Source organism: Crinia signifera, chromosome 5 (genome assembly GCF_055691185.1).
Source record: "Crinia signifera chromosome 5, ASM5569118v1, whole genome shotgun sequence".
Lineage (NCBI taxonomy): Eukaryota > Metazoa > Chordata > Amphibia > Anura > Myobatrachidae > Crinia > Crinia signifera.
This window is the reverse complement of record NC_139221.1, coordinates 185,684,604-185,701,482: the sequence shown is the minus strand read 5'-3', so window position 1 is coordinate 185,701,482 and position 16,879 is coordinate 185,684,604.

The window sequence follows — 16,879 nt, the reverse complement described above, 5'->3', positions numbered from 1 at the left end:
TTAGTAAATATATCCCTGTGATTATTCTGAGTTCATTCTATAATATGCTCCCTCAGTATACAAGTGATCAGCCACTGTCAGTTGATATTTGTAGTTGAGTGTTTCACTTTCTCTGTTCTCTGCAGTGGCGTAAGTTAGTCCTTGGAGCCCAGAGGCTAGACAAAAAATGTCCCCCCCCCCCCATGGCTAGATAGCTAGAGAGAGGGACAATGAGAGATAGGTAGAGAGAGAGGGAGAGAGAGAAAGAATTATGGAGAAAGAGAGAAACAAGAGTGTCAGAGAGAAAGATAGAATGTCAGGGAGAGAGAGGCTTTCATAGACTCACTGTCTGCCGCTGCAGCGTCTCCCACCCAGCTCCTGGCTCTTAGTTGCCAGCTGCCACCTTCAGTGACCATCACAACTGCACACTGGCTGTGTGGAGTGGACTGTCTCCTGCCCGATTCCCGGCTCTTCATCACTGTTCTACAGTGACACTGTTGGCTGGCTGGCTGGCTTGCTCAGGCCCCGACTTCTGCCACAGCCAGGTGACAGGGAGGAGTGGCAACGGGGCCGCGACCACTACACACAGGGCTAGGGACCGCATGCTCCCACCACTGCACACAAGGCTATGGGGAGGGGGGTAGCCCACCCGCAACACTACCTGCCGCACAAGGCTATGGTGGAGGGGGACCACCCGCCACACAAGACTACACCCGTCCACACTGTGCTGCATAACAGCTGCATGCCGCTAAATAATTGTGGCAGGCGGCAGCTCAAAGGGGGCACTGGCTCCATTGGAGGCAATGGAGCCAGTGCCCCCTTTAAGCCTGGCGCTCGGCGGCAGGTGACTCCATTGCCTCCGGGAGTTCGACCACTGGTTCTCTGTGGGTTTTTGCTTCTTCCCTAAATCTCAAAATTTAGAGGCAATCTAGCAAAACACAGTTACAGTACATTTAACTCACTGTAATATGATTGGCACAAACATGAGTGTTCATTGGTGTAATTCAACACTTTTATTTTTTTAAATATAATCCAATTTCTCTCTGAACTTCTTTATTAGCTTTATCACACATTGGGGCAGATCTATTATAGTGGCGTGAGCACACCGCTATAATACTTCCTGCTTTCCCTCATTAACTAGGCGAAGCAGGAAGGGCCATCAACAAGATGTATTAACATATTTTCTGCTGAAGTGGGGGAGCGCAAACTCACCCCTCCGGTGATGTCCCCTCCTGAAGAAAGTGCATCAGTTTACACTGACGCGCTATAGCCTTATCCCCAGCTGGCTGGATTGGGCATTCATGAGATCTCGCTACTCACATGAGATCTCCAGCACAGCCCAGAGCCTACTGCAGGGACAGCGCTGTGCCTGCTGTTGAGATAGGGCTTCGCCACCCTGCTGCTGGTGAAGTGGATAGCAGCAGCAGGTGGAATGATCAGCGATGCTGACCGCTCATACATTCGGCCTGCTATCATTTAGATAGCAGCGCTGATATGGACAGGGGTGCATAGCGCCCCTTGTAATTTACCGCACACTGGTTGCTTCAAACATGGGGGAGAAGCGGTATCAGTGCACATAACCTGCGCTGATACCCCTTCTCCCCCATAACACACCATCACCCCAGTATTACCTAAAAAAAATGCAGTTAAACCTTGTATCAGTTATCTGTTCCTAATTCCTACTGGAAATACATCCACTGCTACTGCAGCCTCCATCCTCATTTATCTGTTGGTGCCAACACTCTGGTGTTTTTCAGGTGTGTTACAGGCTGTGCATTATAAAGGTGTTACGATCTGGGGAGTACCTGAGGTAACTGAACGTCTCCCAGACTGTATGGTGGTGCTGCCTCTAACCTCACTCTATTGGCCCTCCATGATAGGTGGTCGTGGACTGCGGGATGCTAGGCTTCTCCTGTAGCCGCCACGACTGAAAGGGCGAGTTAGGCCCGCCCAAGCTCCGGTGCAGCCAGGTGTTAGGTGGTGACAAGCCCACGACGACCGCCAAGGATAGGTCCAAGAGGACAATCTGACTAAAGTATGGAAAATAATAATGAAAATACTGCAACTCCGTCGCAACCAAAACAACAGTCAAGCGTCCCTGTCACAACCAAACACCAGGCAACCTTGTCGCACACAGACAAGTTGTTCCTAGCACAACTTAAAGGGGAACAACTGCACTTAAATAAACTGGAGGAATAATGCTTAAACTCCTCTTGGGCAACTGACATGCACAACAGTGCAACCTAACCGTAGCCTAAGACTACTCATGACACCGGGCATAAGATGGAAGGTAGTGGTTCCCAGATGCTTGAGAGTCAGCAGGCTCATGCAGGAAAGGTAGCAGCAGCACGTCCCAGGAAGAATCCTGCATAAGGCACAGCATGACTGGATCCAGAATAAGACAATCCAGACCAGGAAATGGCCAACCAGGAAACAGGAAGCTATCACCGACTCTGCATTGCTGGGGAGAATGCCTTAAGAAGGACTCAGGTGATTAGCACACCTGTGACATCTCCAGCCAACCTGCCAGCAGGAATAATGAGCTCATTATCAATGAGCCTTGTGAATAAATCAAGACTCCAGAAGATGTGAGCTGCAATGGCACAGACTGACCACCGGATGCCAAAAAAGAGTCAAATGGCAAATAAAAATTAAACAGAACACAAAACAGAACTGAACCATACTAATGGTTCCTAACAGTATTTATCTGCACAGAGACTCGCCTGGCTCTCCCGTGACCTTCGCCTGATCTCCTCGCAGGTACTCCAGCATAGTGGGAAGCCAGCAGACGCTAGCGGCTGTGACAGCGCGCAGTCTGCTGAAAACTTGAGCACATTCTTTCCTGTATCTCCGTCCGAAAGGAACATACCGATCCCAGCAACGGAGGACTGCGGCAGCCGCATTACAAGTTCAATAAGTCGGTTTTTCCCTGCTCCTGCACTCGCTGTGGAATTTCCAGACTGACTGCCCTGCCAGATTAGCTGCAAATTGGCTGCACAAGCATAGTGCCAAGGTTTGACATTCCGGTTCTAGAGCTGTAACAGTTGGCTCACATGTGTACAAGTTGGAGTGTCTGATTCTTAAAGGCTTAAGGTCTGCCCTGACTGTTGAGCATTGCCCACTAAGCATATATTGGCTCAACGGGTGTATTTTTGACTGATTCTTCGTGTCTATGGGTGCCCAAGCGGCCTGTACTGGTTGGTTGGTAGAGGCGGCAATTTGAACCGTTGCCCATAAAAAAATGCGTGCAGGGGCACCCGTAGACAAGTTGCATATATAAAAATGACAAAAAAGGGGAAAGGGGGGAAATGGAGTTACTTCTGCACCAGTTTTATTAGTTGTTTTTATCGTGATGGTTCCCCAATTATAATTGCTGTATTGTAATTGCAGTCAGAACAAAATAGGGGGTGCTGCCAAAGACAATAGGTTAGGACTAGGAAAGAAAAAAGAAGAAAAGATTGTCTTTTTTGCTGGCGCACTAAAGAGAGAAAAGTCTTTGTTAAAATATACACTTTATTAGTATTCAAATAAAACCGTTAAGTGAAATGTATACCACTTAATCAATAAACATTTAACAATATGTTTTTAAAGATGCACGTGCTGAGTATGTGTTCTTTTGTGGGTAGTATTATATAATCCTGTACGCAGAGCTGCAAGTATGGCGGTACGGGGTGGTACGGCGTACCATTAAAAGAAATACTGCCGGTACCCCGTACCGCCATAACAAATCTGCCCCAAAGTGTTTAATGCGCATGCGCGCATATGTAAGTGGCGGGGGGCGTGGTTTTCGCCGCCCCGCCACAGCTGATTGCTTTCGGAGCGGAGGGGAGGGGAGCGCATTGCGCTTCGCTCCCTCCCCTCCCTGTGTCACTCAGACTAGGCTGTCAGGCGACAGCCAATCAGCGCTCGCGGGCTGGCAGCCAATCAGGAGCCAGCACGCGAGATAGACAGAGCCAGGCAGAAGAGACGGGAGATGCGCTCCCTCCCCCTCCCCTCCCCAGGGAAGCAGAACAGCGGGGGACTATAGGGGGGAGAGGACCACCTGACTGCCCCGGACACAGCCAGCACTGGTGAGTTGTGCTGCTGTGGGGGCATTTATGTGTGGCACTGTGGGGGCATATTATATCTGGCATTGGGGGCATATCTGGCACTGGGGGCATATGTGTGGCACTGTGGGGGCATATATCTGGCACTGGGGGCATATGTGTGGCACTGTGGGGGCATATGTGTGGCACTGGGGGCATATGTGGCACTGGGGGCATATGTGTGGCACTGTGGGGGCATATGTGGCACTGGGGGCATATGTGTGGCACTGTGGGGGCATATCTGGCACTGAAGGCATATGGGTGGCACTGTAGGCATATGTGTGGCACTGTGGGGGAATATCTGGCACTGGGGGCATATGTGTGGCACTGTGGGGGCATATCTGGCACTGGGGGCATATGTGTGGCATTGTGGGGGCATATATCTGGCACTGGGGCACTGTGGGGGCATATCTGGCACTGTGTGGGCCTATTAGTAATGGGCATCAGTTGTGCGGTGTAATGAGCATTATGGTGTGGGGAATAATGTGTAACGGGCATTATGGTATGGGTCATATGTATTGTGTGTGTGACGCGTAACAGGCATTACTGTGTAAACTTTGGGCGTGTGCCTTTGGCGTGCAATATTCCAGCCACTCCCCCTAGTGTCATATGACCACGCCCCTGGTCACACCCCCTGACCACGCCCATTTTTCAACGCGCGCCTTCGGCGCGCGGCACAGTACCACTAAGACCTTTTTCCTACTTGCACCACTGCCTGTACATGTAGGCTAAGAGCATCGGTTTAGTTCAAACACAAAATGTCGTTTCTGTGTGTATTAATATTTATGTCGATTATGGCCACAGGACATAGATTTCAAAAGACTTTTAAGCCGTTGTATGATTGGTCGTCTGTATTCAATGTTATGGGATATCAATCACTGCCCAGTATGATGATAGGGAGGATGTTGCTGTATATTATACAGTTTTATTAAACACCTCTTGGAAGACACTTGGTTATTTTATTTCTAGTGGTAGCAGTGTCAATGTGGAGGCTGTCTACTTATTTTCAAAGATTGGTAACACTGTTGCCCTTATTTAGATGAAAAATGGGCTTTGTATCAGTGATTTCTCTTAGGAGAGTAAGAGATTCAGTTGGTGGTTATCACAGTAACTACACTGTTAATATATAGCAGTGTTTTTTCAGCACAGTGTACGTTGATGGGGTATATCCTCTATACGTTGTTAATCACCCCAGTATTTGTATTGCACCTGTGTCGCTGTTATAGTGCTGCCTTGTGGATATTGGTCACAGATATTCTATCCCTTTATAAGCAATTATCTATAGGTATCATGGCCGCTGGGCAATGAATATGATAGAATACCGTTTCCAGGGAGACCGCTGCTGGTCGTAACAACAATGGAACGAGGAATAATCAATGGCCACTATGATGTATGCAAATAGGGCCCGTCACATGATCGTGTGGCAAATAGAAAGACGAGGTGTGACCCGCAAAATGCGGAAGTGACTAAAGGAGATGGCCGCCATAATGTTTTCCAAAATGAGGCGTGACCCGCAAAAGGCGGAAGTCACGTAAATCAGTGAAGTGACCATGAGATGGTGACATGAACCGCATAATGCGGAGGATGATCACCAGGAAGTACTAGCGGAAACGAGGCGCGACACACAGAATGCGGAAGTCGCGGAAGCCCGCGAAAATAGTACTAGTGGAAACGAGGCGTGACACGCGGAAGGCGGAAGTCGCTGAAGCCTGCGAAAGTACACTGTGTATAAAAATCAACAGAGAGGGAGGCAGAGCATCCAGCTGAGGAAGCCGCTGAACGAAATAGAGGCGGAGAAACGCGTTCTGGAGCCTGCTCTGCCCAGACCATTACCAGTTAGTACCACTGTGGATTACAAATATCCCAATTGGGATTGGACAGTCTAAAAGGGACGATACCAGTACCTGGAGCCTAACCCCTCCAATAAGGGAGTGGACATCTACTGCAGTACAATTGGCAGTCATTGCTCGGATATAGGATCTGGAACATATACCCTGAGACACAAGTGGGACCATTCATTGTGTGGACTGGTAACTATTTGCTCATAGCACATATTGTCTCATAAATAACTTATGCAGCCTAAAAGCCTCATAGCCAGCCCGTGCCTAGCCAATTATATGTTAAATGTTGTCTGTCCTGTATGTCCTATTTGAGTGTAAAATTTATATGTAAAATGCGCATTACCTATTTTATTATGTATACCATGGTTTATTATTAAAAAACTACAAGTATAAATACTTTTCTAAAGTGGTTTATTAGAAAATTTGTTTGAGTGTGACAGCGCCATCTGGTGGGAATCTATCATTTCCACACCAACTTCATCTATAGGTATCCTTGGTGTAACGGTAGCTGTATTCCTTTTATGGTGCTACTCTTTGTATATACAAGGTCCTATTAGCTTATATGTGGGTGGTTATCTGTCACCTTAAGGATCATTTGCATATGCATTTAGATTATGTCCTTAGATTTTAGGTATTTCCAGAGACATGACATGGTTACTGTATTCCTGTCTACCATCTCGAGTGCAGGTTGATGTTTGATATACACGTTACTGTGTGGATTTAGATATCCTGTAATATATAGGATATCTTATGTCGGTTACAGTATAGTTTTGTAACGTTTATCCAAATTAAAGTCAACATCCCCTTTTAAATATTTTTGACCAAAAACGGCTTGAGGGGCTGTATGTGTAGTTATGTGCAGACAATTTAACACGTAACTTATTTCACATACAGAAAGAGAAAGCGGAAAGGGTACTTTAGTGTGAATTCGATTGCTCATTCACATTTGAATGTGTGCCTACGTCCACAACCTTACAATATGATTAGTGGTTCCAATTTCTCATTGGGTGTGTGTGCGCCTTTTCACATCTTACAATGTGAAAAAATTTTGCTGGATTGCTTATCCCAAATCTTTAGTGTTTTTATATGGTTGTGTGCGGAAAACGGCTTAAGAAATTTATATATATATATATATATAGTCCAATGACCCCACAAACGTGGGAATAACCAGCACTCAAGGAGACTTTGATAAATGCCAAAAAAAGTGTATTAACGAATGGAGGTGTGTGGGGGACGTTTCGGGGTATGAGCCCCGTCCTCAGCCCCAAACCTACAGCAAACATATATAGTGCAAACAGACATTATATACTCACCTGGTCCTGAGGTCCCCGCAGACGCATCCACAGCCCGCCTCCGTCCGCCGGAAGTGACGCGCAAAACGCATCCTGTCAGCGTCACAAGGAAACAGGTTGCCAAGCAACCTGAGGCTTGCGCTCCACTGAACAGCAGCGCGTGCGAGCCACCTATCCTAGCGTGACAGGCGCTAGCTGCGGAGTGTAACAGGGTCCCCCAGGCCAGGTCAAATTAAACATAGCATGCGAGAAAATAAAAAAGACACTATTCACCATCCGGGTCCTGCTCCCAATCACCTCACAGCATGGGACCTCATGCATGGACGACCATCCCGGATCCAGTATTCCCTGTGGCACCCGATAGCGCCACCTAGAGTCATGGTTGCCAAAGGACCAGTCGACCAATCAGAGTGTCGACATGATGTTGATGTTAGGGCATCTTGAGCCAGATTTAGCAGTGTGTCTGAAAAAAAATAAAGCAAAATGTTAAAAACAATGAAAAACAAGCAGAGAAATAAGGTACATAATATAACCACAACAATGAGAAGTAAGCATGAGGACCTCAACCTAAAGAGTTCCAGTTGATCTTCTCGTTGAGCCCATCGGGGTGGATGGTACCCAATCTGAGGATCCATTCCGACTCACGAATAAGTAATTTTTTGGACCTATCACCACCCCGTGGGGACTCCTTGATATGGTCAATCATGAGGTACTTGAGGTCGGAAATGGAATGTCCACATCTCTTGAAGTGGCGTGACACCGGTTGGTCAACAACCCTGCCACCAAGTGTCTGATTGATGGCCGACCGGTGGGCCGCCATTCTCTCCCTGAAAGTACGGGAAGTTTGGCCTACATAATAGAGCCCGCAGGGGCAAATGATAATATAGACCACATGTGACATCCTACAGGTGAGTACCTGTCTGATGTCATACATTTTTGACCCATGGGGGTGCTTAAACCGTTTGCACACAATTAGGTGCTTGCGGGTCTCACACGAAATGCAGCTGTAGCAACCAGGTGCCTTCGTGTACGTGTTGGGAGGTTTGGGCATACCAATGCCGGTAATATCGGCCTTGACTAGGCGATCCCTCAGGTTAGGGCCCCTGCGGAATGCTGCTAGTGGTCTTACTGACCTCAATCCAGATAGATCAGGGTCAGTTTTCACAATTGGCCAGAGGGCATTGGTAGCATGTCGGATAACTGCACTGGAAGTAGAAAAAGAACTCGACCAGGGCAGAACCGATGTTTGATTTCTGACCTTAGGGGCAAGAAGATCATTGCGGGACATGAGCAGAACCTCTTGTTTCTGGGACAACAATGTGTCCAGATTGTAGCCACGAGCCAGGAATTTAGAGATAAGTAAATCCAGGCGTGGTTCAACCGCAGAACGATCACTGATGATGCGAGCCTGTCATGAACCTGACTTGGTTCAGTCAGTTTCTGAGGTTTCTATGCCTGTTTGCTCCTAGCTGCTGCTGTTGCAGCTGCCCTGCATTCCCAGTGATTAAGTCTCCAGTGAACTTCCCTGAGTTCTGCAGCCTGATCCCTGACCCACACACACCTGTGCAGTAATCAGGTGTGTCTGTCTTTCCCCAGTGTTGATTAGTGCTGCGGCTGGCAGCCAATCACAGAAAGGCAAGGGGGATATAACTCAGGCCCTGGGCCTTCATTCCTTGCCTTGAACAATTGCTTACCTGTTCCCAGAATCTCCTGTGTCAGAGAAGTTTCCAAGGCTCCGAGATCTCCAGCGTACCCCTGCGATACTACCTGGTTCTCTCCATCTCCAGAAGACTCCTGCGATTCCATCCCTGCAGTTGAGTAGCCGGTGTACCGCTACAAACATCATTTGGCTTTTCAGCCCATCAGTGACTTTCCCACCTGGTCCTGAAAACTGCCGACAGACTCTGTCGACTCCGGGGTTGACTACTCCCTGCTGCTCTCATAGTGACTACATCATCTGTCCTATACTTCCAGCAAGTACCCTGGGGCCTTCCCTCATCTGTCGACACCACGGTCGACATCTCACGTCGACATCCCCAGCAATTCCCAGATTGCACTTCCCTCATTGAGCTCTCCAAGTTCAAGTGTCATCACCCCAGCCTGCATCCAGAGGGCCAGGGCAGGGGGCCGCGACCTGCCTGTCAGACGCAGCTAAGTCCAAAGCTCCTTGCGGGGCTCCCTGGTGAATACCGCTGGCAGGTTAGACTCCGCGCCCCTGTTCCTGGTCTCCGCCAACACTCTGGTTCACAGTGCCCTGATCCTCCTGTGTATTTCTCATATCAAAACCTCCTGCGTTCAACTATCCAGCGCCCTCCACTGGTCCACCACGGTCACAGCCGGGAACACAAAATATCCTTGCGCTGACAGTTTGTTCAAGGCCGATGGACTCGGTTCAAGACCCCAGTGTGGGACCAGCGGTCATCCAAAATGTTACCGCTCGGATAGAGACTCAAGAAGCCACTCAGCAGCGAGTGATAAAATATCTTCAAGAGGTATCCAGTCGATTGGATACAATGCAGCAGTCATTGTCAACTCATGTGTCGACTGTCCAAAATTTTTTACCACCCACTTCCCATTCCAGTCTCCAATTGCCGGTACCAAGCAAATACGACGGTGATTCCAAAACCTGCAGGGGATTCATTAATCAGTGTCAAATTCAATTTGAACTGTTACCTCACAACTTCCCCACAGCTAGAATAAAGATTGCATATATCGTCTCATTGCTTTCCGGAACTGCCCTCGAATGGGTTTCACCGCTGTGGGAGAAGTCTGATCCTCTCCTTGCAGACTATGACATGTTTATCCAGACTTTTCGCCGTATTTTTGATAGACCAGGTCGCTCAGCCTCTGCTTCCACAGATATCCTTCAGGTCAAACAAGGATCTCGGCCCATGGGGCAATATGTGGTCCACTTTCAGACTTTGGCATCCGAGTTACTGTGGAACAATGAAGCCTTGACAGCTGCGTTCTGGTTAGGAGTATCAGATCGCATCAAGGAGCATTACATCTATTGTGTGGGATTGATTTGTACTTCTAGGTAATACACTGAACATCTCCTCTGTACTGCAGAGCATTACATCTATTGTGTGGGATTGATTTGTACTTCTAGGTAATACACTGAACATCTCCTCTGTACTGCAGAGCATTACATCTATTGTGTGGGATTGATTTGTACTTCTAGGTAATACACTGAACATCTCCTCTGTACTGCAGAGCATTACATCTATTGTGTGGGATTGATTTGTACTTCTAGGTAATACACTGAACATCTCCTCTGTACTGCAGAGCATTACATCTATTGTGTGGGATTGATTTGTACTTCTAGGTAATACACTGAACATCTCCTCTGTACTGCAGAGCATTACATCTATTGTGTGGGATTGATTTGTACTTCTAGGTAATACACTGAACATCTCCTCTGTACTGCAGAGCATTACATCTATTGTGTGGGATTGATTTGTACTTCTAGGTAATACACTGAACATCTCCTCTGTACTGCAGAGCATTACATCTATTGTGTGGGATTGATTTGTACTTCTAGGTAATACACTGAACATCTCCTCTGTACTGCAGAGCATTACATCTATTGTGTGGGATTGATTTGTACTTCTAGGTAATACACTGAACATCTCCTCTGTACTGCAGAGCATTACATCTATTGTGTGGGATTGATTTGTACTTCTAGGTAATACACTGAACATCTCCTCTGTACTGCAGAGCATTACATCTATTGTGTGGGATTGATTTGTACTTCTAGGTAATACACTGAACATCTCCTCTGTACTGCAGAGCATTACATCTATTGTGTGGGATTGATTTGTACTTCTAGGTAATACACTGAACATCTCCTCTGTACTGCAGAGCATTACATCTATTGTGTGGGATTGATTTGTACTTCTAGGTAATACACTGAACATCTCCTCTGTACTGCAGAGCATTACATCTATTGTGTGGGATTGATTTGTACTTCTAGGTAATACACTGAACATCTCCTCTGTACTGCAGAGCATTACATCTATTGTGTGGGATTGATTTGTACTTCTAGGTAATACACTGAACATCTCCTCTGTACTGCAGAGCATTACATCTATTGTGTGGGATTGATTTGTACTTCTAGGTAATACACTGAACATCTCCTCTGTACTGCAGAGCATTACATCTATTGTGTGGGATTGATTTGTACTTCTAGGTAATACACTGAACATCTCCTCTGTACTGCAGAGCATTACATCTATTGTGTGGGATTGATTTGTACTTCTAGGTAATACACTGAACATCTCCTCTGTACTGCAGAGCATTACATCTATTGTGTGGGATTGATTTGTACTTCTAGGTAATACACTGAACATCTCATCTGTGTAATTTACAACAGTACCTAATGTGTGTAGGGAGGAATTTATTTTTATTCTAGGTGATATATAGAATCCTGGAATGCTAGTTTTGTTTTTCTAAGCCACTTTTATTGCTATGTGTTGTAGGGGGTGGGGACTAAACGAGTGGATTCCAATTATTGGGAATTGGGAACTCATGCATTGTTAGAGTAGTTAAGTAGTCATTGCATACGGCTGTGGCCGGATAGGCTGTGGGCCGATTTTATCTGTGGGCCTAGATTGAAGTGGGCCGTTATTAAAGTGGGAAAACTGATTCATAACTACAGCGTTATACCAGCGTTACACCGAAGTGAAACTGAAGGACAAAACAACAACGGAGAAAACCAAAGTCTACTTTGAGTGAGTTAAATACATTCACACTACTCCGGCCTGCTTGATCTGGCAATTCAACCATAACATCAGCATTTTACATTTGCAAACAACTTTTACTATCACTGTTAAAGCTTGTACTTGCACTGTCTGTTGGAAAATGACCAGCTGTACCTCTAATGACCTCACCTCTCCTGCTCTTCCATTGATAGTAGGTGTCCTCTTTCTCTATACATCCTCTCTGGGTGAGCTTATGTGCTCACTCAACTTCCACTATCACATCTATGCTGATAACAGTGAAATCTACCTCTCCTCTCATGATCTCTCTCCCTCTATCCTCACTCTTATCTCTAACTGTCTCTCTGCTGTCTACTCTTGGATGACCCAGCGCTTTTTTAGACTTAAAATATCAAAGACTAAGCTGTCATCTTCCCACCCTCCTGCATAAAACCTGACCATCGCTTATCCTTACCTACTATTTATGCTCACTTCTTTACCTTCTGTGTCACCCCTGTCTGTCTATCCCTCCCCTTTAGAATGTAAGCTCTCACGAGCAGGGCCCTCTCTCCTCATGTGCCTTTCTTAGAATATATAAACCTCTGCCACCCTGATGATTACTTCAGTGTCCTGTCCCCTGATGCAACTATCTATATTAACCATGTACTTGTCCTAAACTGTCTTGTACTGTAATTAGGTATGTGTTTTTGATTATAACTATGCTCTGTAAAGCGCTGCGGAATCTGTGTGCGCTATATAAGAAACTGTTAATAATAATAATAAGGATGAGCTGGCAACCCGGGATCTTCCAGATCGGTTGGAAGACCTTATCTCCCAATGTGTCAAGATTGATTTACGCCTCCGTGAGAGAGGTCTTGAAAAACAAAAGAAGTTAATTCCTAGAGAGATTCCTGAATCACGTTCTGTGTCTCCTGACCGTGAAGAACCCATGCAAATTGGTAGATCACGCCTGACTCCTGTCGAACGTGCCCGCAGGCAGCGCAATAGATTGTGTATATATTGTGCTGCTTCCAATCATTTCATTGATGCCTGTCCTGAGCGTTCAGGAGAACGCCAAGGCCTGACCTGCAATGGAGAAGTCAGGTTGGGTCAACTTGTGAAATCTCCTCACGATAATGACTTTGTCCTTTCAGTGTCCCTCGAGACTCCAGCCGGACCCATACCCAGTTCTGCCCTAGCAGATTCCGGGTCAGGTGGAAACTTCATCTCTTATGACCTTGTCTCCAAGTTGAAAATTCCTCTGGTACCCATATCTCCGCCTATCTCTGTTACCGTGATGGATGGCAGCAAGATTCCTGGCAGTGAGGTTCATTTCCGTACTGAACCTGTCCTTTTAAAAGTTGGTACTTTGCATCAAGAGTTAATAAAATTCTTTGTGATTCCCAAAGCATCCTATGACATTGTGCTGGGGCTTCCATGGCTCCGACTCCATAACCCCAGTATCAACTGGTCCACTTTACAGTTGGAACATTGGAGTCCATATTGTCGTCAGCATTGTACTGTTCCGGCGCTGCCAACCGGTTCCACGAATGTCGCACCATTTCCTGGTTGGCCTGACACCTACAGAGACCTTATGGATAAGCATGCTGCCGATACCCTGCCACCACCTCAGGAGTGGGATTGCTCCATCAATTTGCGCCCAGGGAAAATTCCTCCTAAAGGCCGTACCTACCCGGTATCAGTCCCTAAGAATCAGGCCATGCAATCTGGTAATAGAAAGAATCTTCAAAAGAGATTCGTCCGACCTTCTAATCCTCCTGCTGGTATAGGTGTTTGCCCTGCAAAGAAAAAAGGTGGTCTCCGATCTTGTATTGATTCCAGAGACGTAGAATCCCATCGCTCTCCAGTAAAAGAGGTTCCACGTCAGCTCAGACAAAACAAGCCCTATGATAGGATTATGTGCCGTTCTGGTACTCTGAGTGTAAAAACTGATGTCCTATCTTGCTCCATGAAGGAAGACTACCCCATTCCTGATTCCATCGCATTTGCTCCTACGCAAGTATCTCCTACACCTCCTTCTGGTAAGACATTTGTGCCCCCTGAGCTCCGCCCAAGACAGTTGTCAGGGGTTCATAAATCTTTGTTCCCCGGGCGTCCTGGTGCCCAAAACACCCTCGAGACTCTGCAACGCTCCGATGGATGGCCACAGATCAGAGAAGATATCAAAGAATGTGTGACATCCTGTCCAGAGGGTACACAGCATAAAATTCCTTTCCAAGGAGGTCCTATCCTCCACGACCATGTTTTTCTCCAGGATGATACTCCGATAAATTCAGTTTCCATCGATGATGGATGGTCCACCTGTTCCGAAGATGAAAACTATGTTTTGCCTCAGGAAAAAATTAAATTGAATTCTACAAGTTGCTATCCAAAAGCCCCTGGCTATCTTACTAGATGCAACTTAAGCGATAGTGGAGTCCTAGCCTCAAGGGCCCGATCCTCCCGTCCCTACCAAGTTCGTTGGGGTGTTCGGAGTCCACCCCTAAAGGAGGGGGTACTGTCATGAACCTGACTTGGTTCAGTCAGTTTCTGAGGTTTCTATGCCTGTTTGCTCCTAGCTGCTGCTGTTGCAGCTGCCCTGCATTCCCAGTGATTAAGTCTCCAGTGAACTTCCCTGAGTTCTGCAGCCTGATCCCTGACCCACACACACCTGTGCAGTAATCAGGTGTGTCTGTCTTTCCCCAGTGTTGATTAGTGCTGCGGCTGGCAGCCAATCACAGAAAGGCAAGGGGGATATAACTCAGGCCCTGGGCCTTCATTCCTTGCCTTGAACAATTGCTTACCTGTTCCCAGAATCTCCTGTGTCAGAGAAGTTTCCAAGGCTCCGAGATCTCCAGCGTACCCCTGCGATACTACCTGGTTCTCTCCATCTCCAGAAGACTCCTGCGATTCCATCCCTGCAGTTGAGTAGCCGGTGTTCCGCTACAAACATCATTTGGCTTTTCAGCCCATCAGTGACTTTCCCACCTGGTCCTGAAAACTGCCGACAGACTCTGTCGACTCCGGGGTTGACTACTCCCTGCTGCTCTCATAGTGACTACATCATCTGTCCTATACTTCCAGCAAGTACCCCGGGGCCTTCCCTCATCTGTCGACACCACGGTCGACATCTCACGTCGACATCCCCAGCAATTCCCAGATTGCACTTCCCTCATTGAGCTCTCCAAGTTCAAGTGTCATCACCCCAGCCTGCATCCAGAGGGCCAGGGCAGGGGGCCGCGACCTGCCTGTCAGACGCAGCTAAGTCCAAAGCTCCTTGCGGGGCTCCCTGGTGAATACCGCTGGCAGGTTAGACTCCGCGCCCCTGTTCCTGGTCTCCGCCAACACTCTGGTTCACAGTGCCCTGATCCTCCTGTGTATTTCTCATATCAAAACCTCCTGCGTTCAACTATCCAGCGCCCTCCACTGGTCCACCACGGTCACAGCCGGGAACACAAAATATCCTTGCGCTGACAGAGCCACACGCATCATCTGAGATCGCGGAAGTCCACGCTTGAGGGCTGGTGGATGATGGCTGGCCCCCATTAGAAAAGTGTTTCTGTCTACATCCTTAAAAAAGACATCTGTTTTGATTTTGTTATTTACAATGGAAACAGCTACATCCAAGAAATGTGCTGAGACTTCACTGTAGGTGGCCGTGTATTTAATGGTAGAGGGACCAAGGTTAATATCATGAAGCAAGTTTAAAAGTGCCTCCTGTCCACCCGTCCACAAGATGAAGATATCATCAATGTAGCGGGTGAACAGGAGTAAGTGGTCCCTGACGGCGGGAACATGGAGGAATCTAGCCTCTTCCTCAAAAAACATAAAAATGTTAGCATAAGAGGGGCCACAGGAGAACCCATGGCACACCCTCTTAGCTGTAGGTAGTACCCACCGTCTCAGCACATTTCTTGGATGTAGCTGTTTCCATTGTAAATAACAAAATCAAAACAGATGTCTTTTTTAAGGATGTAGACAGAAACACTTTTCTAATGGGGGCCAGCCATCATCCACCAGCCCTCAAGCGTGGACTTCCGCGATCTCAGATGATGCGTGTGGCTCGCATCATCAGTGATCGTTCTGCGGTTGAACCACGCCTGGATTTACTTATCTCTAAATTCCTGGCTCGTGGCTACAATCTGGACACATTGTTGTCCCAGAAACAAGAGGTTCTGCTCATGTCCCGCAATGATCTTCTTGCCCCTAAGGTCAGAAATCAGACATCGGTTCTGCCCTGGTCGAGTTCTTTTTCTACTTCCAGTGCAGTTATCCGACATGCTACCAATGCCCTCTGGCCAATTGTGAAAACTGACCCTGATCTATCTGGATTGAGGTCAGTAAGACCACTAGCAGCATTCCGCAGGGGCCCTAACCTGAGGGATCGCCTAGTCAAGGCCGATATTACCGGCATTGGTATGCCCAAACCTCCCAACACGTACACGAAGGCACCTGGTTGCTACAGCTGCATTTCGTGTGAGACCTGCAAGCACCTAATTGTGTGCAAACGGTTTAAGCACCCCCATGGGTCAAAAATGTATGACATCAGACAGGTACTCACCTGTAGGATGTCACATGTGGTCTATATTATCATTTGCCCCTGCGGGCTCTATTATGTAGGCCAAACTTCCCGTACTTTCAGGGAGAGAATGGCGGCCCACCGGTCGGCCATCAATCAGACACTTGGTGGCAGGGTTGTTGACCAACCGGTGTCACGCCACTTCAAGAGATGTGGACATTCCATTTCCGACCTCAAGTACCTCATGATTGACCATATCAAGGAGTCCCCACGGGGTGGTGATAGGTCCAAAAAATTACTTATTCGTGAGTCGGAATGGATCCTCAGATTGGGTACCATCCACCCCGATGGGCTCAACGAGAAGATCAACTGGAACTCTTTAGGTTGAGGTCCTCATGCTTACTTCTCATTGTTGTGGTTATATTATGTACCTTATTTCTCTGCTTGTTTTTCATTGTTTTTAACA